This window comes from Heliangelus exortis, chromosome 7, assembly GCF_036169615.1.
Source record: "Heliangelus exortis chromosome 7, bHelExo1.hap1, whole genome shotgun sequence".
NCBI classification, from domain to species: domain Eukaryota; kingdom Metazoa; phylum Chordata; class Aves; order Apodiformes; family Trochilidae; genus Heliangelus; species Heliangelus exortis.
Genome location: NC_092428.1, coordinates 24,408,669 through 24,433,762, shown reverse-complemented (window position 1 = coordinate 24,433,762; position 25,094 = coordinate 24,408,669).

The window sequence follows — 25,094 nt, the reverse complement described above, 5'->3', positions numbered from 1 at the left end:
AATGCAGGAGCTTATATGAATAATTACTTGCATTCTGGTCACATCCAGTCCCTTGGTAGACCTCCTGAGATACCCTCTTGCCAGGAAGCTTTGCTGTTTCAGATCTCCCTTTGGCAATGTGTGGCTTTATCAGTGAGCAATGCAGCTCTGAAGAAGTTGAGGCTATTCAAGACAATATTGTGAGTGTGAATATTTCCAAACACGATTTTGATATGGTTGCTTGTGACATGAGGGGTTATAAATATTCCCCTTTCCTCCCTCTGTCCTCTTCTCCTGACATACCGGGGGCTGTTGCCAAGTCTCAGATGGTTTAGCCCCAAAAATGTATTTAAGATCTTCTTTCTTTGGGTTTGTGGTTTGGGATTTTTTTGCAGATTTTATGTTTTTATTTGTTCCAAGTGGAAAGACAACAAGCAATGGAACCTCTTCTGATAATTAGGTCTTGGGAGCCTAAGCCATCTGTTTCTGTTTATCTGCTACCAAAAAAAGAGTCTATTTTAGCGAGGCAGTAACCGCCAGGAAGGTTCAGAAGTCCTTTTCAGTAATTACGTATTTTTGGTCTTTAGAAAACACATTTAGTAGCCAGCTGACCCTACTGGGATACCATTTTACAGAGGAGATCTTTGCTAGCAGTAATTGGCCAGCTGGAAATTTCCCTTGGGCAGGTTTAAAACACATCTTCTTTATCTACAATGGAAAAGAAGTTTGTCCTATTAGCCTCCCAGTCACAAAGATGTACTTTAGCTCTACAGAGAACTTTGAAAACATTCCCATTAGAGAGAGCTCTGCTTATGTATGGGAGGAATTTATATGTTTAGTAATTATTACACAGAGTCCATTTGCAGAAAAATGGGAATTTTGTGGTTTGGCAGTTCGTGTGTTTCTCGGCCAGATCTGCCATTTGCTGTCACATCTCTAGACTCTTTGCAGCATTTTAGTAAATAATTAAAATACTGGGTCTGACTCTCCAGTCCATTACCAGCCTTTATAGTGGTGAAACTTCATTTAGCATCATCATTATGTAAATCTATCACCTCCTGGAGGAGGGGGTAAAGCACAGGGAGGTTCTGTCACATATTGCTAAGGGAAGTTCTGGATGGGAATAGTAATTTTTAATTTTTGGACAAAATTACAATGAAGGTGAAAAAAAAAAAATAAAATCCTCATCAGCTACAAGTCACCTCAAGGATAAATGATAATATCAGAAATGAAATGAAGTTACCCTAATTTTCAGCATCAGACTTTAATGAAAAGAGTATTCTTTTCCTCTGGTGTTGTCACAATTCGTTTCTAGGGGGATAATTGGAATGAAACATGATTGATTTCAGGTAGGAAAGCAAGCAGCAGGGGCAGATGAACTTCTGAGCAACAAAGCTCTTTTTTTCCCCCTTGCTATTGTAATTAAGAATAATAATTAAAAGAAGGCATAGTTCAGCCTTCTTCAAGATGTGGTATTTCAGCAGAATTGTCCCTAAAATTAATGTTCTACAAGTTTTCCAGTAAATCTCAGCAGGTATCTAACTTTTGAGCCTTTGTTTTTTTTGTTTATTTGGTTGGTTTTTTTGTTTGATTGTTTATTTGGGTTTTTTTTGTATCAGGACAGCTAGGACAGCACTCAGAACCTGCTAGAACAGCTGCTTCACTCCTGTCCCTCATCCAGATGCAGGCTGGGGTCTGCCCTGCTGGAGGGGAGGGATGGAGGTGCAGGTCTGAATGCTGAGGACCTGCTGCATATGATTTTCTTACACTGACTGAGAGATGCAACAGAACCTTTCAGTCACCTTTGGGCCTTCAAATTCCTGTGGGATGAGGGCTGCTCTGGCACTGCCTCAGAAAAGGGTTTTTGTCAGTCAGAATTATTCCAGTGTTTTCATACAGACAACACCTATAACAAACCTGACCCATTGTAGCTTAGATCTGAGTTCCACTCAGGAATTCATCATCCTGGTGGCAAAGGCAAACATTTTCCCTAAGCATCTGAGAAAGAAATGACCTGTCTGTGGGACATTTCCAAAAAACTCCCTGCTGCTGCTTTGTGATTGACCCTCTAATGTTTCTGCTCCTTGGTATGATCTCTGAACACAAGACAAAAAATGCAGTGCTGGTGAGGCTTGAAAATGTCGTCTGAAAGATGCTAGACGAGCTTTTTGTTTGGGTTTTTTTTGGTGACATAAGGTGGCTGAAATATTTTCTCAGGGAAATGTAACTGTGTTTTGTTGTGACACAGCATCTTGCTCTGAATTTATTCTTTTTCTTTTTTTTTCTGCTGCATCTTGCCCTGCCCAAATCTTGTCCTAGCCTGTCATCATCTATGTGTTAATAACGTGAACAAGAAATTTCTCATGTGATATTAAAAATTTCAGCTACCTACCTCTTCTTTATTATTGCTTTTGAAATGAAACCTTTTGCTTTGATTTTTTCAGGTGCAAACCTTTCTTCTTTTCCATTTCTCCATTAAATGAAAAATGTTGAAATATTTTTATTCTGATTCAGGACTGAAGTGGTTCAGGAACTGCCCAGACACAAAGCCACACACAAACACCTATGACAAGATGGGAATTTTTAAGAAAATGCATTGGAGAAGCTGTTCACTAGGAAATACTGTGGCTCTCTAGAGGGAAATGGTGCTGAAAATGTATGTAGATCTTGCAGGTATCTCAGGATTTTAGTTTGGATCAACTTTAATGCTATCCCATGAGCTGAAAGCCCATTAGCAGCTGGACTGGTTTGGTTTCATGCTAAAGGAGTTTCATCACTTGCTCCGATGCTGTGTGTGATGTCAGCCCAAATTCTCTAAGTGGGGCTGATCAGGACATTCAGCTCTGCTTTAACAACTTATTGCAGATGCAGTCCTAGATACTGCTTCTAGGGACAGAGCCCTGCTGTAGACATTCAGTCTTTCCTTACATTTTACTGCCTTAAAATGTTCTCTGTTGCAAACCTTGACCTTCCAGTTACACAGAGCTTGGCAGTAAAGGATGTCCTGTCATGCTTTTGTGATGATGTATTTATCACACAGAAGGAAAAAAAAAAATCACCATTTATTGTTATTAAGAACAACTGTTGACTATGCAATGGTAATTGCAATGTGAATGACTATGAAAGAAGGGATATCCATTGCTGTAATTGTTTAGAAGGGTTATCCATTATTGTAACTGTTTAGAAAATTCTAGTATGATGGAAGCTTATGTCAAATATATCTGAAGGCAGGTTCAGAGAATTTTAGCTTGCTATTTTTAATCTAAATAAGTGTAATTTCAAGATCTAAGAGACCAAAAATCATGCCATTAGATTCTAGAAACATAAATTGTTTTGTCAAGTTATTAGAGGAACTGACAATTTGATAGTTTTTTGTAAATGCTGACATGACATGTACGTACTTAAGAGGTTTTACTATGCAGGAAGTAGATTAATTCAGACACTTTTTAGCCCCACAAACTGTCAATCTAGAGAGATGGTTTATTAAATTTACCTGAACATGAAATTAAAATGTGATTGATGTCTTTTTATTTGATGTATATATAATTTAATGATACTAGTGAGACCTGTGTGTTTTGAGCATTACCTATAATGAGAATTCAGTTGCAATTAAATTAAATAGAGGATGAGGAGGCAGTTAATAGGGTAGGTATTTCACGACTAGTTAGCTCCTGTGGCCTCAGAAGTGGTAATTAACTTGGGGACATCTGAGATATCTCTGGCTATTGAAACTGAGCTACCTTTAGGGAGAGTAAAAGAAAGCTTATCCTTGGAGGGCAGTTTCTTAGAACATTGACTTTCTGCCATTCCTTCAGTCTTTTTACATTTACAGTATTGCCTTATGCTTTTATGGCTTCAAATGTCTACTGGAAGAAAATTTAGATTGCAGCTTACCAGATCCTTCTAATTTTATGGAGATATTAACAATACTAGTCTGATAATGTCCATGATCAAGGCCAAAGGTAGGGTAGTAAAGTTTAGCTCTACTGAACTAAAACAGATGCTGCAGGTTCATTTCAGAATGAATTCTTATTTCAGTCCCTTTCATTTCCTTGATGGCTGAGAAGAGATTGTAAGTCACTACTCAGTTTTGTTGAAGACATTTACAGATTTAAATCTTCAAGATAAATCTTGTAGAAAAAGGGTTTAAATTTCAATACAGATGACAGAAATTAAGGAATCAATGATTTGCACAACTTCTTAAAATAGTTAATGCAAAAACTTCCTGTAATGCAGTGCTCTGGCTGAAAATTAACATGCAGAAATCCAAGACAATTTAAAGTGATAGTTCCCATAGCTCCTCTAAATCATGCAGCAACTCAGGCAGTGCTTGATAAAAGTGCATCTGTCTGTATCTGATTTGGAGTTTTGAAGATGGGTAGGATAAAGGTAGATAAATAACTTGGAATATTAGTTGTCCACACACTCCTTAAATAAGCAGAACGTAACCCAGATAAACTGTAGCATAAAGGTAAAATTCTGTCACCACCTGGGCACATTATTGCAGAAAAAAAAGGAATCACATGAAGGAATCCACTGGCTGCAGGGGCTTGGGAAGGGGTCCAGAGATGCAGTGGGGATTTCTATGTTGCAAATGGGTGCATCCTGTGAATATTTTCTTTGAGTTTCTATTCTGCAAACCTCAAACATCCTTTCTCTTGGGCAAGCTGATAACACTAAAATGAATGAATACCAGTTACATTTCCTTGCCTGTGACCAGAGAAAGCTGTCATTCAAAACCTAACTAACTGCAGCAGCACTGGAAAATAAAAAAAAGAGAAGTGTTAGATGTGTGTTTTCAGCAAAAGTGTCTTCAGAGCTTTTGGAGACAAAATAAATCTTCCTATCCTGATGGTAGTCTCTGAAAGTCCCTGAAATTTGGTGGTCTAGATAATTCAGGAAAAATGGAATCATGTGTATTTGACAGCATAATGATTATGCTCTGTTAGATTTATTCAGCTGTTTCATAAGAGACACTTAATACTTCATACGGATATTACTTTTCTAATCAAATATCACTTTAGAAAAAGTTAATAATTTAGGAACTTGTATATTAAAAAATGGCTAATTCAACAGATGCATCTGATACCGTCATCAGACATTGCATGAAGGGCACTAAAACTTTTCTCTTTTGCCTTGATGTAAACCTGGCATTTATACCAAACTCTGCCAAACTTGATGATCCTGGAATTCAAGCAGCAGTTTAAAACTGCCCTACAGAGGACAGATGGTTTCTTCCTTCAGTAATCTTTTGTCCTGAGATCCAGTGCCAGTTTATTCTCTTTACACTTCCTTTACCCTGCTATATCTTTGACCTCATTAGAAAAAAACCCAAAACCATTCCATTTATCCTTCTCTTCAAGTTTTGATTTTCAGATTTATTCCAGTTTCACTGGCACCAAGAAACACTGTAATGTGAATCACAGTATCAATACATCTGTTATTTGAAAATTAATTAAATAAGCCTCGGTTTAAAAACTGAAAACAAGTATGGGCTTCACTGTGAACATGACAAAACCTCTTTAATGAGTTTGAAAAGTGAGCATTTTCCTGAATGAGTAGCAAGAAATAACTTGGGATACATGGCATGAAATAGAAAATTTGTGGGGGAAAAAAGAAAGAAACCTAAGATCCTTACAGATATAAGTAATTTGATTTTTTTTCATCCATAAATATATGCTGTGTAGAAGCCTAGATGGGACTCCTTCCTCAGAGGCAAATATAAATTAAAATATATGTTTTCCTATGCATAACTACACACACATGTATTGACTTAAGCCAAAATGTGTATATGTGTAATATGAATGTCCATGGTCTTTTTTTTGCCTAATTTACTAGTTATCCTGAAAAAAACAAAGTGCTGTGAAGCCTTGCTGTTGTATGACCTGATTTGGAGGGAACAAATATCCAATGGGTAATGTTTTAGGACATCACTTAGGCTCGAATCTCAATCTGTGAAGTCACAGAGAAATCTGGGTAAAGCTGTGTTAATATAAGATAGTTTCTGAAATACCTTCCATGGGAGCTTAAATATTTCATCCTTGACACTGCAAATGTTCTTACTCCATCAGGGACACCATTGCCAAGTTAGCCTCATTGATTCTTAAGGAAAAGTACCATAACACCACTTCATTTTTCACTCATCTCTGGAAGAGTAGAGCAGAGCCACTACAGCACATTAAGTGGAATCAGAGGTTTTATGTAGCACTGTTCTACAGCAGTTCCTGGGGCACCCATCAGTCTGGGTCTTCTGCTTTGCACAGAAGATGAAGGATTAATGCAGTACAGAAGCTGTGCTGCTGTCTTAAGCAGGATGCCACCAATGGCAAAGCTGACAAATTTTATCAGTCTGAGGTGGGGGTTGTTGTTAATTGTTGCTGGATTTGAAAAGCTAAGTGCTTGGTGTGAAAGGGTCATTTTTCTGCACCTTTATTGCTTTGAATCTCAGGAGGAGGCGATGTAAATCACACATCATACAAAAGGTTAATACAGATAGCTGTGGGAAGCTAAAGGGTTTGATAGACAAGACTTTCTGCAGGACTCATTTGCAAGTGTTTCTCCCAATTTACCAGGCAGGGAGTTCAGGCACTTGCTTTGTCAGAGGATTATCTTGTATGACTTGAATTTTGTTGTGGTTTTTTCAGGATTCAAAAACTGATGCAATAGTGGAATACAATACCTAAAATCTGTAGGGGTCTGAATAACCTCTCTGGAGGTTGTAGCTCAATTGACTCAGAAGTAGGGAGTAACTTTGAATAAGGATCTTATCTGCCTGAGGTAAGTGGGGTGACTTCCCCACTTCTGTCCTGTTTGTTAGCACAGCATGGAAACTGTGGTAGCTGCTGGTATGTAAGCACAGACCTAGATACCCTTGGAGAAATCTGATTCCAGGTGAAGTGAAACTCATGGGAAGAGTCAAGTTGGCAGCTCATAGAGGCAGAATTTGCCATTACAGCTTTCATCCACCCCACAGTGGCCTCTACTGGTTTCAGCCCTTCCAGCAGCATCCCGGATCTTACAGCATTTCTGCTCGCTGCATTTCTCACTGCCTCACTCTAACTAAAAAGACAGTGGTTGTGTACAATCTGAAACATCTGGGCAAACATAATATGCAACTCCTTACAGAAAATTGTTTGCCTGAAGTGAGGGAGACAGCACTGCCCTTGGCATGAATGTCTTTAAAGGTAGGGGGTCATCAGATGTGCAGGTTTGCATCAGATCCCAGTAGTACAAAGCTGTTCTTCCAGAGCTATGAGGTGCATTTGCCAAGAGACTGAGCAGCATATCACATCTTGAAATATGTGGTCTAGTGAGTTTCTTAAAGATATTCAGCCCACACAGGAAGCATTTGGGCATTCTGATATTCAAGGGTCAAGTAAAATGCCTGTCAGTATGTTGAGGGAAAGAGCAGAATGAAGTGAGCCCATCCTTCTGCCTTGGCTGTACAGAAAACTGCTGTTAAGAAGAGTCAGAGAGGCAAGTGCTGACACCAAGAGAGTCTTTGCCACTGAATCCTAACCTGAGGTACATCATTATTATGTGGCATTTTGCTTTGCCAGGCCAAGGGCTGAATCTAGGTCACTGATAATGAAGGTACCTCTGTACATATGCAATGATTATTGCTATCCTGACAACTCTTTTAATAGCTTGTTATGATTAGTTGAAATGCTTGTCTAACGCTTGCTATGTATTTGCTCTAAACATTAAATTACTTTAATTTGTGTCTGTTTCTTGGTCATGCAATTCATAGGTGAGGCAAAGGATTAAGATAGTGCTATTCTGGAAATCAAAAGCTTTCACCTCTTGTTTTCTCTCTCCCAAACCATAGGCCAGTATAAAAAGGTTTTATGTTACTCCATAGGTATAACATAATGTTATGTTGTTCCATAGGTATAACAACTTCCTTGGTATAACACTTCTAATTTATACTACAGCTTTCCATATTTTCATATTTTCATTTTGATTGTCTATATTATAAACCTACAAGGGGACTCATAAGGATTTGGCTGTATTAGAACTGGTTTCATACTAATACAGAAGGTAAGATAGCACTTTTCCTTGTCTGCTTCTAACATCTGAGCATATGAAAACAGTTGTTTTTCAGCCCATTGCAGTCTTATCTTGGTGTAAGAAACTTTTGTTGTGGTGACCTGCTTGCACAGTACCTTCAAGTGATGGGGCAAACTCAGTGTAGTTGTACTTTAATCAGGAGAAACAAAAGAAGTCACACTTAGACTAATACCACAAAGCTACAGGGAAGTTCCTGTCTGCTGTATATTGGATCTGTTACCAAAAGTTTTCCCTGCATCCAGGGAACTACTGGAGAGAGTCCAGTGGAAAGCAACAAAGATGACTGGCAGATCATCTCTAGGAGGCTGGAGCATCTCTCGTATGAGGAAAGGCTGAGAGAGCTGGGACTCTTCAGCCTAAAGGAGAGAAGGCTGAGGGGAGACCTGGTTGATGTCTACAAATATCTAAAGGGTGGGTGCAAGGAAGATGGAGCCAGACTCTTCTCAGTAGTTCCCAGTGACAGGATGAGGGCACAAGCTGGAACATAGGAAGTTCCTTTTAAACATAAGAAAAAACTTCTTTGCTATGAAGTTGACAAGGCAATGGAACAGCTGCCCAGAGAGGCTGTGGAGTCCCCTCCTCTGGAGATACTCAAAACCCACCTGGATGCAGTCCTGTGTGATGTGCTCTGGGTGATCCTGCATGAGTGGGAGAGTTGGATTGGATGATCTCCAGAGGTCCCTTCCAACTCTGACAGTTCTGGGATTCTGTGATTCCAAATGGAGAGTATTTTCAATTAAGTATATGTATTGGATATTTTCTCTAGAAATATGGTACTGGTTCATGTCATCTGATCCTTTGGTAAGGTCTCTGTGAGACCATCCATTTAATGGCCTTGTGGGCATAATTATTTCCTTTTGACTAAGCAAATGTTACAACCAGCAATGCCAGACTGATGGTGCACTCTGCTCTGGGGCTGGTTTTCCCACATCTAAAAGTCATCAGTTTGCTTCAGCTGTGGACATGAGCTGATACTTGGGCACACAGATACTTGGGCAGAGATAGGAGTCAGCATCCCAATTACTATGTGATGGCTGAAGGTGGACACAGTAGTAAGATCCTTGGCTTGTAAAGTGTGAGCAGCTTCTGTGGCTCCTTAAATACAGCTCTCTGAGAGGTGATGCAATGGCATAAAGGAAGGAAACGTGTCTGATCTTGTGGGTCTAACCTACTTCTGGTTGAACAACTGGAGGGTGGTGTGAAGTCATCAAGCAAGTAACCATGTGTAGTTATAGATTTTAGCTTTTTTTTTTTCTCTTTTCTTCTCTCTCTCCTTTTTCTTTCCTTCTTTTCAGTAGCTTCTCTAATCTTCTCAGAGACACTGTGACTTTATGGAGAGAGGGAACATGCAAAAGATGCAAAAGAAAACATGAAGTACTGTGGAGATCAGAGCAGAACTCCCCAGGATTCTATTAACTAAGTAAATGACTTTGCATGCCAGCAGCCAAAAGGTACATTCTCAAGTCAGAGTTGATGCCAAAAACAAAACAAAACAAAAGAACCATGCAGGAATGAATAAATGAAATTTTGGAACAGGCAGATGAAAAACTGAATTCCAGACTAACTCCATCAGCTGCAAGTTTGGAAAGCAGATTAATATAGATAACAGGAAAATAAAAAGATGCAGCAATGTGAAAAAAAGAGGGATATTTCATAAGAGAAGCTGTTGAAAACTGCATACTGAAAAGGGAAGATATTTGGAGGTTTAGCTGAAGGTAGAAAAATCAAGTACAAACATAAAAACCCACCCTGGGCACAGGTACATTTCAGGATGCTATAAGTATTCTAAGTAGTCTTGTAAGAGAAATGGGGTATAAATCAAAGAAGATAGCCTTATTGCTAGAAAATTTGGGGAAGTAAGACCTTGCTCACAGCAGAGTGTTTAGGTTTGGTGACTAAAATTGAGAAAACACTTTATTACTGTTGAAGGGAAAGCAGTACTGAGCAATCACAGATTAGTCCTGCTTTCCAGGATTCAACCACACTAAAAAGAGTAAGAAAAGTCAGACTTATTTCTCCCTGCTAAAGATAAGAAAGACCTCCATGGAGACCTACGTGTTTGTGATACAATCACCAAAGTGAGAAAGTGTGAACCAATTACATTATTTAAATAGCCTGAAATTGGGAACATTTGGCTGGATGTGTGCAGGAAGGGAATTTCAAGTGAAAGCCTTGGATTTCAGAATCAAATTGGAAAAAGCAGAAAATGAGTTTTTGATGGTGTGTTGGGTCTGTGTGGTGGGGCCTTTTTAGTGAGCCAGGGCCCAGAGGGGTGGCTCCTGTTGGGAGCTGCTGAGGGCTCCCCTGGCTCCAAATGCTGGAACAGCCTCTGGACAAGGCTGAGCCCAGCAGCAGAGATGATAACAGCTCTGTGATTAACATATTTAGGAAGGGGAAAAGGAAACTACTGGAAGACCTGCAGGAGAGAGGAGACAGGGAGGTGATACCAGTACCTGAGCAGAAATAACACCAATGTTGTATGGGAAGCAGGGAGGGAAGTGCTGGGGCAGAGGTTCCCCTGCAGCCCATGGTGAAGGGCAGGCTGTCCCCTGCAGCCTGTGGGGAGCCATGGTGGGGTAGATATGAATCTGCAGCCCAGGATCTGGTTTTGTCCTGGTCAAAATGGATTGGTGACAAAATAAATTGATTTCTTTTTCCCAAGTCGAGTCTGCTTTTCCCATGACCATAACTGGTGAGTGATGCCCCCCTGTCCCTCTCTCAACAGACAAGCTTTCCTTATATTTTATTCTCCCCATCCCACCATGAGGGGAGGAGTGAGCAAGAAGCCATGTGGTTCTTCGTGGCTGGCTGGGCCTTAACCATGACAGATGGGGGTGTCAGAAAGAGATCCATGGGCCTCACAAGTGAACTCTTCTTTCTCAGTCTAATAAACTCTTTCTTATTGTTCATAAAACTAAGACAACAGTGACCAGAAGGGTGACCCCCTGGATGCATGAGCTGGAGGTACTTCCTTGCACCTCTCCATTTACATCTGACTGACACAAATCTGTTTCCTAAAACTAAATGATTTTTTTTCCCTACTGTAGGATTCTGGAAGCTCAGATCAACTTCACAAGGGACAATGACTTAATATTTGTACTCCAGTAGTTGGTAAATACTTGAATTTGGTGTTGGCCTCCAAGATGCTGGGTCATGGAAAGGGCAAAAAAGGATTTTCCCTCTCTCAAAGCCCTTATGAGACACAAAATCAGAATTTTATTCTGAAAAGGAATTTTTCCTATTTCCCAAATCATTCTGGTCAAGGGCTTAGGCTAAGCTTCATATACATTTGGGGCACCATCCAGTGCTTCTAAGATACCATAAAAACATAATAGGAAGATTGTAATACACCTGTTAAATGCAAAGACATCATGTCTGTCACTGGATCTGCAAACAGTTGAAACCTGGGAGCTTTTAAGAGCAGAACATTGTTCTTACATTATCTTCTTGTACTCTATTACAGAGACCAAGTTGTTATTGGAATCACAGCTCTGTGCAAGATGAACCCCTGCTCTGAAGCAGTACAGATGCTCTCATGCTATGTATGTTAGATGCAAGAAACCTCCTGATCATTTTTAACTCCAAGGTGGTGAGTTCTTAGTTTTCCCACAATCCTTATCGTGCCCTAAATCACCAACTGGTGCCAATTGTAACAACACTTTTATCATTTTCCAGTTCACACAGATAAAGAAACAGCAGTGCTTTAAGAGACTGTAGGCTGTAAGAGGTTGTGTGCTGCTTTCACATTAAATGCACGAGCTTTGTAGACACTTCAGTGGAAATAAATATGCAAAAGGAAGTTTGGTACAGGATTCTGTGTGGTTCTGCAGAGGTACCTGATAACTTATCTGCTCTAAGCTGATGTGGATTGCATTTGTGCTGGTTTTGATGCAAAGGGAGAAGGTATTCTGATAAGGAAGGAATGATGGGAAGGATCAGATAATACACGTGAGAAGGCAGAGCATCATTAAGCTACTTTTAACCTATAAGGCTGATTACTGGACAAAAGTTTGTTTCTCGTGGCATTCTGCTTTTTGCTTTGTGAGTGTCTGAGGGAGGGTAAGGAGCTATGTTCCCAGGCTACAATGGGCTTACAGCTCTCTTGCACCCCCTCACATGGCATCCTCATTGGCTTATATGCAGTACCAAGAGACAGCCTGATACTGGTGGGCCTTTCAGGACTATGTCAGATACCTTAAAAGCCACCATCTTTTGGAGAATGGCTACAAAAACAGAGAGGGAAATTGTCACAAGTCCACTGTGATGTCTCATCCAGAAATGAAATCCAGCTCAAAAGTTGAAAGGCCAAAGCTGAGATCTGAACTTCTGATCCAGACTTCCAGATTGCTGGTGCCAATCTCTACTTCAGCTCACATTTGGGTGAATTCAGTCCTCACACCTTTTGAATGTGACCTGAATAAACATGCTTATCCCTTGATGAATTATGCTGCATTTGGGATGTATGGTCATGACTTTGGCACTACTTTTCTTCATGCAATAAGTTTCCCCTTCAGAGACTGCCAGTAACTTTACAGCAGTAGCTTCCAGTGAATATATTTACTATCAGCAATCCAAACATGAAACGTCTCAGAGCTCCTCAGTGTGTTTCTTGGTGTATCCAAATTCCCTAAATGCTTCATGAAAATCAGGGCATGCTTTACAGTGAAAATGTAAGGAAATATATATATATATATACACACAGATATATATATATATATATATCTGAGTGCAAGTAATCTCATTGCTAAGCACCTAAGCAATCCTGGGGGATCATAATTTCTCCAAGGATACAGCATCTCTCTCTTTTTAATTTCTCTCTCTCACTTTTTTTTTTTTTTTTCCCTGTGTGTGTGTGTGTATGGACATTTATAGCTTGACACAAGTGCAGAGGGAGTGGAGGATAGAAAAATAATTTGAAAGAAGCTGTGAAGTCATGAAGTCATGAAGGACCTGGTAAGAAGTGAATGGTATCATCTGTTGTTGTTGTTTCAAGCATCCATAGTGACTTGTATTTCTTTTGAAAAAATTCCCCTTATCCCATCTGTTTGCCATATGGATGAAAACATGGTTTTCAGCATGCCCACACATACTCACTGGCCAACAGTCTGTCCTGGCCTAAACACTGCTGCTTACTGTGCCACTGCAAATTGTTCTCTGTAGGAACAACCAAAGGAATCTCTGCCTGTGAGGTGGGCTTTAGAAAAAATCTGAGAAAAATGAACATATGCATCAATCTATTTTGAGCCATTGTGATTCTTCAGCTTGCCTCACTGCTCTTTCAGGGAACAGAGAGGAATTGTGATGGATTTTCAGCCAACTGGATCAACTGAGAAGGTTTTCTGAAAAGTATCTGTGCAAACATTTGCTATAAACTAGGCTGGCCATATTCCAAGTTAGAAGAAACCAAAAATGGGTCAAAGAATCCATCTCAGATTTTACACTGAATCCATATACATTGATTTAGTGCACTGAGGAGGTTGTTTTTAGGTGGGACTTTCCTTTGTGTTTATACTTGGAGGGTTTTTATAAGCACTTGAGAGCAGTGCTGGGTGCCCTTAGAGTGTTTTTCTTCCTGGTTGAGGCAAAATCAAAAGCCATGATGAAGCCCTCTCCCCATCATGCCAGGTGGATCCCTGCCTTCCATCAGCTCTCTGCATATGTACAATGCACACCTGGGGAAAAGCACCTGGCAGGAACCTCACTGCCATAAGCACAATGCAGACAGGGATCCAGAACTCTAATGGATTTCATCAAATTAAATTCTAGTCCTTTCCTTTTTCCATTTCACCAGGCAGAAGACATAGCCACTGACACCAGGGATTTCTGAAAGCCTGTGTGGCAATTCACATGGCCCAAAGACAACCACTGAAAGCCCAAATTCTGAGCTTCATAAACGAATCTGAAGAGCTGATGCAAATATTATTGAAGTACAAGGGGAAAACATTTTAAAAACTTCTCCCTGCTTTGGTTGGGTTTTGCTTTTGAGGTTTGGACCTTGACCTAATTTAGTGGTGCCACTTTTCTCCTGAATATCAAATAATGCTTTTCACAGCTTGTATTCTTCACTTCTTCTTTCAGACCAGAGAAAGAGTGTATTCCCATTTACAGGAGAAAATGTGCTCTCCTGATAGAGACTTTCTCTAATTGTCATCTATGGGTGTAATGTTTTTAAGTAAATTTTCCTCACAATATGACAATGTCATGGTGGCCTTGAAAAACATTACAATTTTGAGTTTGAGACTCAGTAAATTCCTCCATTCTTTATATTCTGCAAGACAGTGGGAGAATGGTCTCTAACGCCTAGAGAATGGTCTCTAGTGCATTCAAAAGCAACAAAGACGGAGAACAGAGACAAAAATCTAAAATTTTATTATATGGAACATAAATAACACAGCTTATATCTGAGTTTTGGGGCCCAGCAAAAGCTTGAGTGTAATGCTGCTAGCTTGCTTCAAAAGCTGTGAGAGTCAAGAAAGACTCCAGGATCAAAAGTGGTTAATGAGGAAGAAACTCCTTCAGCTGATGTCCATTCAAGGGTCTGAGTCTACTAATTCCCTGACTTTCTTCAGCTGTTTCTGGCTATGTTTTGGAGTGTGTTTTCTTGCTGCACCCCCCAGGTATGCTGCTGCTTTTTTTTTAAGAGAAAAAAAGCAAAGTATCAATCTTAGACTTTGCACTATGCTCCTTATGCCATAAAATTAAATACGGAGGCAAGATCTGGAAGGCCCTGGTTAGTAAATAGTCTGAATCATTCATTGGTCTCTTAAGCATAGGTGCAGACTGAAGGTGTCTGAATCCAGCAAAAGATGCACTCATGTATACTCTAAAGACAACTCTAAGTGCCTATAAAATGTTAATGGTCCATACCAAGGAAGTATGGAATAATATATGAAATGGAATAACAGTTTGGTTAGTCTAAGAGTCTAAGTATCTCTGGGCTTCAAGTAATAGTTTTTACAGTATTCCAGTAAATTTTCTTTTGTGATTAGAAATATATCTATTGCTGTTGGAAGCAATTATTTGTCTGGGCCTATATGCATGGAGTTGTTTTCATTGCTTGTTTTCAGGATATGCAGAAGTCTATTTTGCCAGGACAAAGGGAATGTTCCTTATTTCCAGCAAATCCAGTGTCCGTGTTTGCTTGCAGTCATTCTCCAGCACCAATGAGGTAGGTCAAAACTTTGGATATGCCTGAGTCTTCCTGCTGGGCAGTAAGATACCTTGAAAATCTCAATTATCAAAGGTGGGTGAAAGAAAAATGAAAAATGTTGAAATGTTGTCAGCTAGCAGAGAAAACCTTTGTAATATTCTTTTGCTAATGACTTTCTGGGATCTGTATCTTCTGAGTGTTCCCTTGGCATCTTATTGCCTGCCCATAGTAGAGTAAATAGATTGCCCTTAAAGCTCAGCTTACAGCCAAGCAAGAGAAGGAGAAAGATGGGCAACACCACACGGTGGCTTTGTCTCTTGGTCTGGATTTTTGTATTGAAAATCACCAGGCTACTTTTCTAAGAGAAAAATATCATTGTCAGAGTCCTACTGAGAGTCTGTAGCCTTCCATGATTGCATTGAGAGGTCACAACAAAATCTGGGATATGATTATTGGTTTCAGAAAGAGAGGAAAACCAAATTCGTTTCAAGAGGCACAAGAGCTCTGGCAAAAATACGTTTTTTATGCATTGATTATGCTGCAGGCTGGTGTGCTCTTCACAGCAAGGGAAAACATTTTTCTATGTTGTTAACTAACATTATAAACATGTTTCCTTTTGGTGGAACCTGTGTATTTATTGCTGTTACTCCCTTATGCACAAACAAGATTGGGAAGGAAAAAAAAAAAAGCCCATCCTAATAAAACAGATTTATTAAGCTGGGGCTATTTGCTTACAGACTGATGCTGAAATTAGAAAAGGCCTTGTTCCCTCAAATAAACTGGTTCTGAGACATACCTTTTATTAAAACAGCATCCACATGATCCCCTCTTGTAAGGAAAAATATTAAAACAAACAAAAGAAATTATTTAAAGTGAAAGGAACTGTGGCTTGCACCTTCACTTATCATACCAAGAGGAGTACTTTCATGGCAGAAGAAGCAGTTCATTAATGACCATCTTTGATTGCTAGCCCACAGGGTTTCCTTGCAGTCCTGTGTCCTAGTGTACTGTCATGTGGCTGAGATGTTCTGTGTGTGTACTGAGATATTTCCACTTTGCATACATAGTTCCCAAATAAGACAACATTAAAAGTCTGTGAAGGTCCTGTTGAAACACCTGGAAGCAGGAGCCTTGGTATGGCTACTGCCTGCAAGTTGTGGCCCTTAAATAACAGGGAGACTGTATGGCCTGGTGGTCTCCTAAATGAAGAGCACAGGCCTCCTCTGTTCTCCTACTAGTCCTGCCACTTCTGCATCACCCTGAGCAAACCTATCTGTGTTTTTTTTTCTCCCTTTCACCTCTTCTGTGTCTGGTCTCCCAAATTCTCTGGAGGCTAAATCTGATGTTTTATAAAGTACTTCTCTTGCTCTCTTCAGTTCTTAACTTATTTCATGCCATTTTTTTGCCTGCTTATTAGCCACAAACTTAGGTATTTGTTCTTGACTTAGAAAGTCTTTGCATGATGGAAGCTTTATCCTTGTGTCATGGCTGCTTACCAGCAGCAGAGATACCCCATGGATGTGTTTGGAGAGAGATTTGGGATTTTTGAGCCCATTTCCATTCTTTTTAACTGAACAAGTTAGCATGTAGAATGGGTTGCATAGATGCCAGCTGATGTGGCCTGAGTCTGAAGATGACCTGTGTTTTTCTTATGCCTTTTTCCCCTAAAAGTTTATCAAAGTTGAAGGTAACTGTTCTGTATATTTTAGTGGCTTTCCAAATCTCTCCAAGTTCCTAATGGGCACCTTACACAAGTTACTACATGCTCTTGTCTTCTAAAAATCCAGATGCTTTCTGCTTGACTTACATGGGGTTAACTATTACTGTTATCTCTTAGGTGAGCCAGGTATTGCAGAGGCTCAGGATGGCACGAGTGTCACCCAGGACTCCTAAAATGTTAAAGGATAACCTTTATACATAATTATAGTTACAGAGTTAGATACAGAGTTAGAGGGTGAGACTAAGAGCTGTCCTTCTGTTTGGGGAGTTCCTGGGCCACACCATTCCTTCATTTAGTAGATTACAAGGACCACAGAATTTGCAAAGGTTTGTGGTGGAAGTCAGCAAGGAGAGTCAGCTCATATTTGTCTTTGTTTTTGAAGAATAGCTTGCAACAATGCCACTCTATTGCCATTCCAAAGAATGGCAGAAGTTCAGCCTGGAGTTTCCCTTTGCCCTCCCTTTCCTCATGAGCTGCATCCTCATCCTCCAATCTTAGCTGCATTTCTTGTCTCCAGCTCCCTAAGTGCTATGGGAAATGTATGTCTGAGTCAATGAAAGTGAACAGGTTCAGATCCTCAGCTGGTGTCAAGCAGTATTGCTCCATCACCACTGAAGAAATGGCACCAATTTAACTATATCTTACTGTATTTCTCCTGAGGGGTAGCATCAGTACTGGGTTTGTGCTCATTAAACAGTCTTCCTGACTTGCCTTTTCTCTGCTCCTGTAGCAATGCATCAGCTTCCAAGTCCAGTCCCTGTAAAACAGCATGTGTAGGGCAGTGGTTTACTGCATGGGAAATGATCCTGTTGGGTGCAGGAATGCATATGTAAATCACTGTTGGGGAACACTATGTTAAAACTCATTGTTACCAAATCCTCCACATTCTGAACTGGAAATGTTAACTGAGGAACTATTTTTTCCATGGCATTTTGTAAGAAGGCCCTAAAGACGTCAAGAGGAGGAAGGAAGTGGGTGTTGATGAATCTTGTAACAATGAGCCATTTTAGCTCTGGAACAATTTTTTATAAACATGGCTGATAATTTGCTGTTTCTGGACAAATTCAGGCTTCATCTGAATCAGTTTTACTAATGGCCAGGACAGTTTGTTGCTTGGAAGAGCTCAGCCCCTGGGTCATTGTGGTGGGAGGCAATGGTATTCAGTGTGCTGCAAGCTGAATGCAGGAGATGAGAGCTCAGCAAAGGAAAATGAAAGAAGTGTCAGACTGCTTTGCTGCTGTTATCTCACACTGAGTAGCCAAGTGGTCTTTTTTTTTTGGCCCAGCTATTATAGGAGCATTTGTTTCCTCTTAAACCCTCTTATGAAGAGTATCCTACTGTCCTAAAAACTTGGTTTCCCAAGGGCATGAGTCAGGCAGGCAGAGCTGTCCCATCACATGGCTACCTGGTTCCTTGCTGTGCTAACCTGTGTTCAGAGTCACAGAACAATTTGGGTTGGAAGGAACTTCTACAGGTCATCTAGTCCAACCCCCCTGCAGTAAGCACACCCTCACCTAGATCAGGGTGCTCAGAGCTTCCTCAAGCTTACATATTATGGCACTTTTTAAAAATAACAGGGTGACTGGGTCAGGTGGAGGCATCTCAGGGGAAGGAAACATTGCTCCAGAGAGCCACTGAGCTGGCAGCAGCCACACTAGAAATTGGCTTTCTCCTTCTCTCCACTGTGTGGAACCCTCCAGGCTATAAAACTTTCTAACACTCCTTTCTTACAAGTCACTTTGTCTCTTCTTTACACAATTAATTGCTCCAGTAAAACTTGACTTTTTGGTTTAAAACCATTTAGGGAAACTTGTGAAGAAAAGAATGAGGTACTTTGGCTGGTTAATGGGCTGCTCTGCAGCTTTCTTCAGTACTGAGAGAGTTTTGGGTAGGGGTGGAAAGGGAAGGAGAGCTGAACATTTCACAGGGGGCTGCAGAAGGCATTTGTGAGCTGCAGCTCTGTGTGGCCAAACCATGGGATCCTGCTGCAGTCCTGGGGAAGTCGGAGTAGTTATTCAGAAACTTTCACATGGGTGACACCTGGCTGTGTTTCTTAAAATATGAATCATAAAGTCCTTTTGGAGATAGGTACTGGTCACCACAAATAATACCAAGAAGGTGCAAGGAAATATTAAGATCACCAAGCAAAATAAAAACAAACTTTGTCTGTGTAAATCATACACATTCCTGCCTGTCTTCAGATCCAGGGCATTTTTATTCAGTTAGAGATGAATTTGGATCATCTGTCTCTAGTTTCTGGCAGTGGGTTGTCACAGATGCTACTTTATTGCTTCTATAAGACAAAACAAGGACAGGTCTCCTTTCCTCTCCCCCTCTCCTTAATTTTCAGCAACAATTGTGCTTGAATCTGGCTTCCATGTTTATGACAGTGAAATGTTCTACCTCCTCCTGGCTAACCAGTGCTCTAGCAGCAAGAGATCATGTGTGGGGCAGCAGAATTCTTTATCTGTTCAGGATCTGTAGTCTGTTCACATGTAATTTCAATATCAAGTTTAAATGTCATGAAAGTGAGTCTGGATAGTAAATAGTTGAAGCATACACAAGGTATCAAAACTTGTGTAATTTCAAGGTTTCACTCAAAGTTGCCAACCTCTTAGAAACAATCATGAGGTACATGCCTAAAAGAATATCCCTTAAAAACAGTATGCTAAAATATCAGGGTTAGTAACTGTAGATAAATTACTGAGATGAACACTATGTTCTCTGAGATGCTATTTCCCAAATTAAGTGTTATGTATTTCCAGCCAAAAAACCCCACTTATGTATTTGCACTGTCCAGAAGCATTCTCTCTTGCAGTGTAGGCTCACTAATTGCTTTTTAGCAACTTTTTTGTGTAATGTGCTTTTAGGATCCTGCAGATATTGAGGACTAACCAGGGAGGCCATCATAGCAGCCAAGCAATCTCCCTTTCTTCTTTAAGCTTCTTCTACCTGGGCCACAGGCTTAGTGTTGTCTGCAAGAGAAATGGGAATCCAGGCTTTTGGTCTGAAATCATATTTCACATCTGATCTGTAACTCCCCTAGCTACCTCCTCAGCGTGCTGAGATCCTCCAGGAACATCCTCTCAACCCTTTGTCACCTTTTCTCCTGTTACTGGGAAAGGAACCATGACAGGGCACAAAGTGGATTTGAAAGCTGTGCTTGTGGGAATGGTTTGTAGACAAGAAGATGGATGTCATCTAATCACCCCACAATAAATTCCCACCTGTTTCATGCCATTGTTCTACTGCTGTCCTCTTGTTCATTCCCATTGTCACCCAGGGCATCTCTTTACCCTTCTCCTGCTCTCCCTGCTCCTGAAACTCCAATATTCATTTAGGCATAATGAATAATTTAGGCAAAATAAAGGGCAAAATGAGTTCTCATCCACGTGACTCACGCTTCAGCTCTGAAATGAGAAAGTCTCTGTTGATGATGCAGTGCCCAATTCAAAGCAATATCACCTGTCAGTTTGATAAAAAGCATGGAGAAAATATCCCATCTCTGCCAAAGTGGCAAAAAAGTGAAATCTAAAATAAATGCTAAGTGTAGAAAAATTATATACACAAACAAATGGCTGGGAATTGTTTTCATGTTCTTGAGGGGCCGGCCCTCCAAATATCAATTACTGCTCATTTGTGACTCAAACAGAATGTCCAGAATCAAAGCCTGCAGCCTTGCAAAGATGCAAACTTGGCTGTGGTTCTTTTGTAGCTCAGCCATTGAAGTGTGTACTGTGTGAAAGGTGCATCTGCAGCCCCTTGGCTCAGCTGTCTCAGCCCTCTGGTCTTTCTTTCTGCCAGAAAAGGATGCAGTGGATTTACCTTTTGTCAGTGCCCCCCTGAGCTTTTGCTCATGCTTCAGCCTATAGAAGCAGGGACAGGGTGCAGTGTGTTTGGTTTTTCAATAAGCATCTTGCTTAATGCTTCAGCTTTTTGCTTCACTGCATGTCAAGCTGCAGCAGAGCTGCTGCAAGGAGAAGAGATGTGGCTTGGGAGTTGGTGCTGTTGGTTTATGAACAACCTTTTCACCATCAGTGGCAGATTATGATACAAGAGGCAGTACTACTTGAAGACAGTTCATCATCCTGTTTTAAAAGAATCCACCATCAATGGTTGGGATTGCATCCCTACAGGCTGGAGGGTTTTCCATTCAGATGACCTGCAGCTCTTTTCCTGGGTAGCAAAGCTGCAGGAGCCTTGTCTGTGGATGGCAGAAGGGGGGTAAATGCTGGGGAAGATTATGTTGCATAGCAGGGTGACCACTGTGGACATGACTCTCCTGGCCTGTCCATTTATCTAGAATATCTGGCCAAGGCTAAATAAGAACACAACCCCCAGAAGGATTTTGAGAGCTGACAGCTACAGCAGGTCTCTGCTACTTGGCTTGGTCAGACTGTTGCAATGGAAAACAAAATGCCTGAGACTATATATATGGAAGTGTGTGGTGTACAGTACATGAAATCATCATCATCCCAGGAGGCTGTCATCTCTCTGGAGCTGACTAAGAAAAAGATTCACTGGCACAGGTTGTTCAGGGAAGTTGTGGAAGCCCCATCCCTGGAAGTTTTTAAGGCCAGGCTGGACAGGGCTCTGAGCAACCTGATCCAGTGGGAGGTGTCCCTGCCCGTGGCAGGGGGGCTGGAACTGGGTGATCTTAAAGTTCCCTTCCAACTCTAACCATTCCATGATTCTATGATGGCAATGGCTGTGTGGAAGAAAGCAGGTATTGACTGGAAAGTGAGACAGTGAATTTCATCCTAACACATGGCAAATAAATAGATTTCCACCTGAGAATGGTAAAGGATTGAATGGGCAAGACATCCAGTGCCCTCTAAAGAGGGCATAATTCAACGTAGAGCAAGCCCAAATGTATTGGCAAGGCTGTATTTTGGACTTGGGAAGTCAAATAATTCTTATTCCTATTTTTTTAGCTATTAGACTGCAGTGAGGGCAATCTAGAAGCTTTTAACAATATGACATGATTTGGAAACTGGACTGAAAACCTAATTATATTTTTATGACAACATTTTTGGGAACATTTTGAAGTCTAGAAATAGTCAAGGTCTGTACAAACATTTAAATATCAGTAAAATAAAATTACTACCAAACTGTGGAAATTTTTCCAAAACACGGGCATGTAAATTAAGTATATTTTCCCCTGACAGAGTTGAAAAATACATATATTTCTTCTAAAAGAAGGATGCTATAATGAAATAATCCTCTGATTTTTGAGGTGGACTTTGGAGCCATCAGTTGCTCAGGATATTTTAAGAACACCAAAAATATTTGGCTTACAAGTTTATGAACACCATCAAAACCTGGTTTTCCATCATCTGTGTGCTCCCCCTCAGGCGAATGTACAGATCATAATTTTTATAATGGCAGATTGTTCCTTCAGGGAGCTCAGTGCAGGATTAGCTAAAAGTTCAGATTCTCTTCTAGCTATAAGCCAGCCAAGCTCTAGTTTCTGACTCCCAGTAAGTCATCTTAGTCTGGATTCACCATCAGTTGTGCTGCACTAATTTCCACTGAAATTATCAGGAATATTCTGGATGCAAAGAGGTTTGAATCCGACCCTCACTGTAGATTAATTTACCTCAGGCTTTTTACTGTAATCTCAGTGCCTAAACTGTTTTCACATTTGCCTCCAAATGGGTCACGTTTTCTATTTTAATTCTCCAAAGTCAGGATTTAGCCACTTTGGGGCAAATTTTGTCTGTAAGGAAGTGTGGCTGCAGCAAGCTGAGGAGCTACAAAGCCAATGCTGAAGAACACTGTTAAGGTATCAGTGAGATGCTGGGAACATATCAAGGAGCAGTGAAGCCCGTGCTAAGGTCGAAGAGAAGCTGAAAGTCATGTAGCTCTTGGTAATGCCTCACAAAATGAGTATCCTGGTGTGGGGAGGGACATGTGGATCCTGTGAATCATAGGGAAGCGTTAAATACATTCATAGCTCGGTCACCCTCAGGGTTTGCATTTTGCTCTCAAGCCAGTTTGAATCTGATTTCAGAGGAAAGCTTTTACTCAGTCTGTAATGCACTGTGATATCCAGCAGGTAGAAGTCATTGAGGAAAATTGCTTCCCGTGATGATATATGATTCATTCAGTCACATCTCTGAGCTCTTTAGGGGAAATTATCCATGGGATTGAATCATTAGTTTAAAAGCTGCCTCAATTGTTTTTCTGTCAGGATAATTTTAAGCCACACAAGAGTATTAGTTTGAAAAACATACTTGAAATGGAGTCCAGTTCCTTCTATATTGCTCAGATCTGGTTTCCAAGTAATATTTTCCTCTTCATTAGTGACCACTCTATGAAGGATGGGAAGGAGAGTTCTGTCTCTGAGATGGGCAGTGACTTTGTCTGTGAATACTTTGTCTGCCCTCTGTTAATCAGGTGCTCAGCTTTCATGGGCTTAGAACTTCAGCCACTGGCCTTGTCTGCCCTTGCTACATCAAAAGGAACACAGCTTTGAACATTTCCAGCCACAGTCTTAACTAACAGCAAAATCCATGAAATAACAAAGTGGTAGCAAAGGAAAGACCCTGTTCACATGAATCAGTAATGTGAGCTGTTTCCAGGGGAGTTTGTTTAATCAGAAGTCTCTAGAGACAGTCAGAAAGAAAATTTAGATTAAAATGATGGAATAACTCAGAACTAGAGATACTGAACAACAGAGACAATTGTTGATGAGTTGAGAGGTGGTGGGAATACCAAGTTAGAAAGCAAATGAAACTTTCTCCTAGGGAAAAGTTCTGAACATCAAAGAGAAAAACTGAATTAATAATAATGGTAAATAGCAATGTGACCTAAAGACTGAAGGAAAGACAATGCAGGCAGACATGAAGGCTCAAGAGGAATTCCCTTTGGCAAGGTGCTTTGGCTTCTAGCAATAAAATGAGGTAGCATTGCTACTGTTGCTCAACTGGGGTAAAATGCAAAAGACATAATGAGCCTGAAGGGCATGATAGGGCACAATAAGTGCTGCATCTCAGAATGTAGCTTCTGTCTCTAGTTCTAGCCCGTTTACTTTCATGACCAAACTTTTTCAAGCCTCTCATGACCATGGTGCCTCCCTTAAAATTTGTATGCGTGTTAAGATAACGCAGCCAAACATTCTGCCCTGGGATGGATGACCTGGACTGGCAGCTGCTGTAAGAGCAGGCAGGCTGGGATGACAGAATTTGCATTCTTGGTTAGTCACAGTGGTCTTGAGGTGTGTGACAGGATCAGTAGCTTTAGCAATGCAAAAATGTTTTGTAGTAACCGCTGTAAGGGCAGGTACTGAAGAGGGATCCTGATATTTCATCTATAGCAAACCAGGATTTAACTTTTCTTCTGACTGGCCAGCTGTGCTTGCTTGCTCTTTTATGACAAGCCCTTGCTCTTTTATCTTTTATGTCTTTCTTGACAAGCCTGAGTTTCTTCAGGTAAACAGAAATAATTCCAATATTCCTCATCCCACAACTGCTTTCATTTTGATTTGCAAATTAGATTTTTCCAACCGAATTGATAAGGATGATGCAGAGTGATGTGATGTACACTTAGAAAAATGTAGGTACATGTATCATAGACCGCATTTGTCATAAAGCAAGAAACAGAGCTTTTGAATTTTGGTCTTGCTTGCTTTCTTTCCACCAGAGGCAAGCTAAGATGCTGTTACATGCTACCAGCAATAGGATGTTTCTTGAATGATGTCTGTGATAGATGTATGGAGTTTGGGATCTGATGTATGGAGTTTGAACACACTGGGAGCAAGTAACTGACACAAGGAGTATTTTCTTGTGCCTGTTTAATTTTTCAGCAAAAGATACTCAGTAGTTAATAGAAATGCATTCTTCTCACCCTGACCATATTGTACACCATCAGACCGCAAAAGAAAGGCTGTGCTTTAGAAATTTATGCAGACAAAGGGGAGGGCTTGCAGGATGGTGGTTTATTTTCTGTGAGGACTCTGGAAATGGACCATTATCATCCTCCTTTCTGTCCTCTAATGTGATCCCTCAGCATTTAGGAAGAGCAAAAAAACCATTGATCTTATAGGAAATGTCTTTCTGAAATTGGTGCCATCAGTCAGAGAAATATCCAATGACAAAATATTTGAAAGCATTAAATATATATGACCCAAAGGGCACATTTATACAGAGTCAGATTTCCAGATGTAACTCCCAA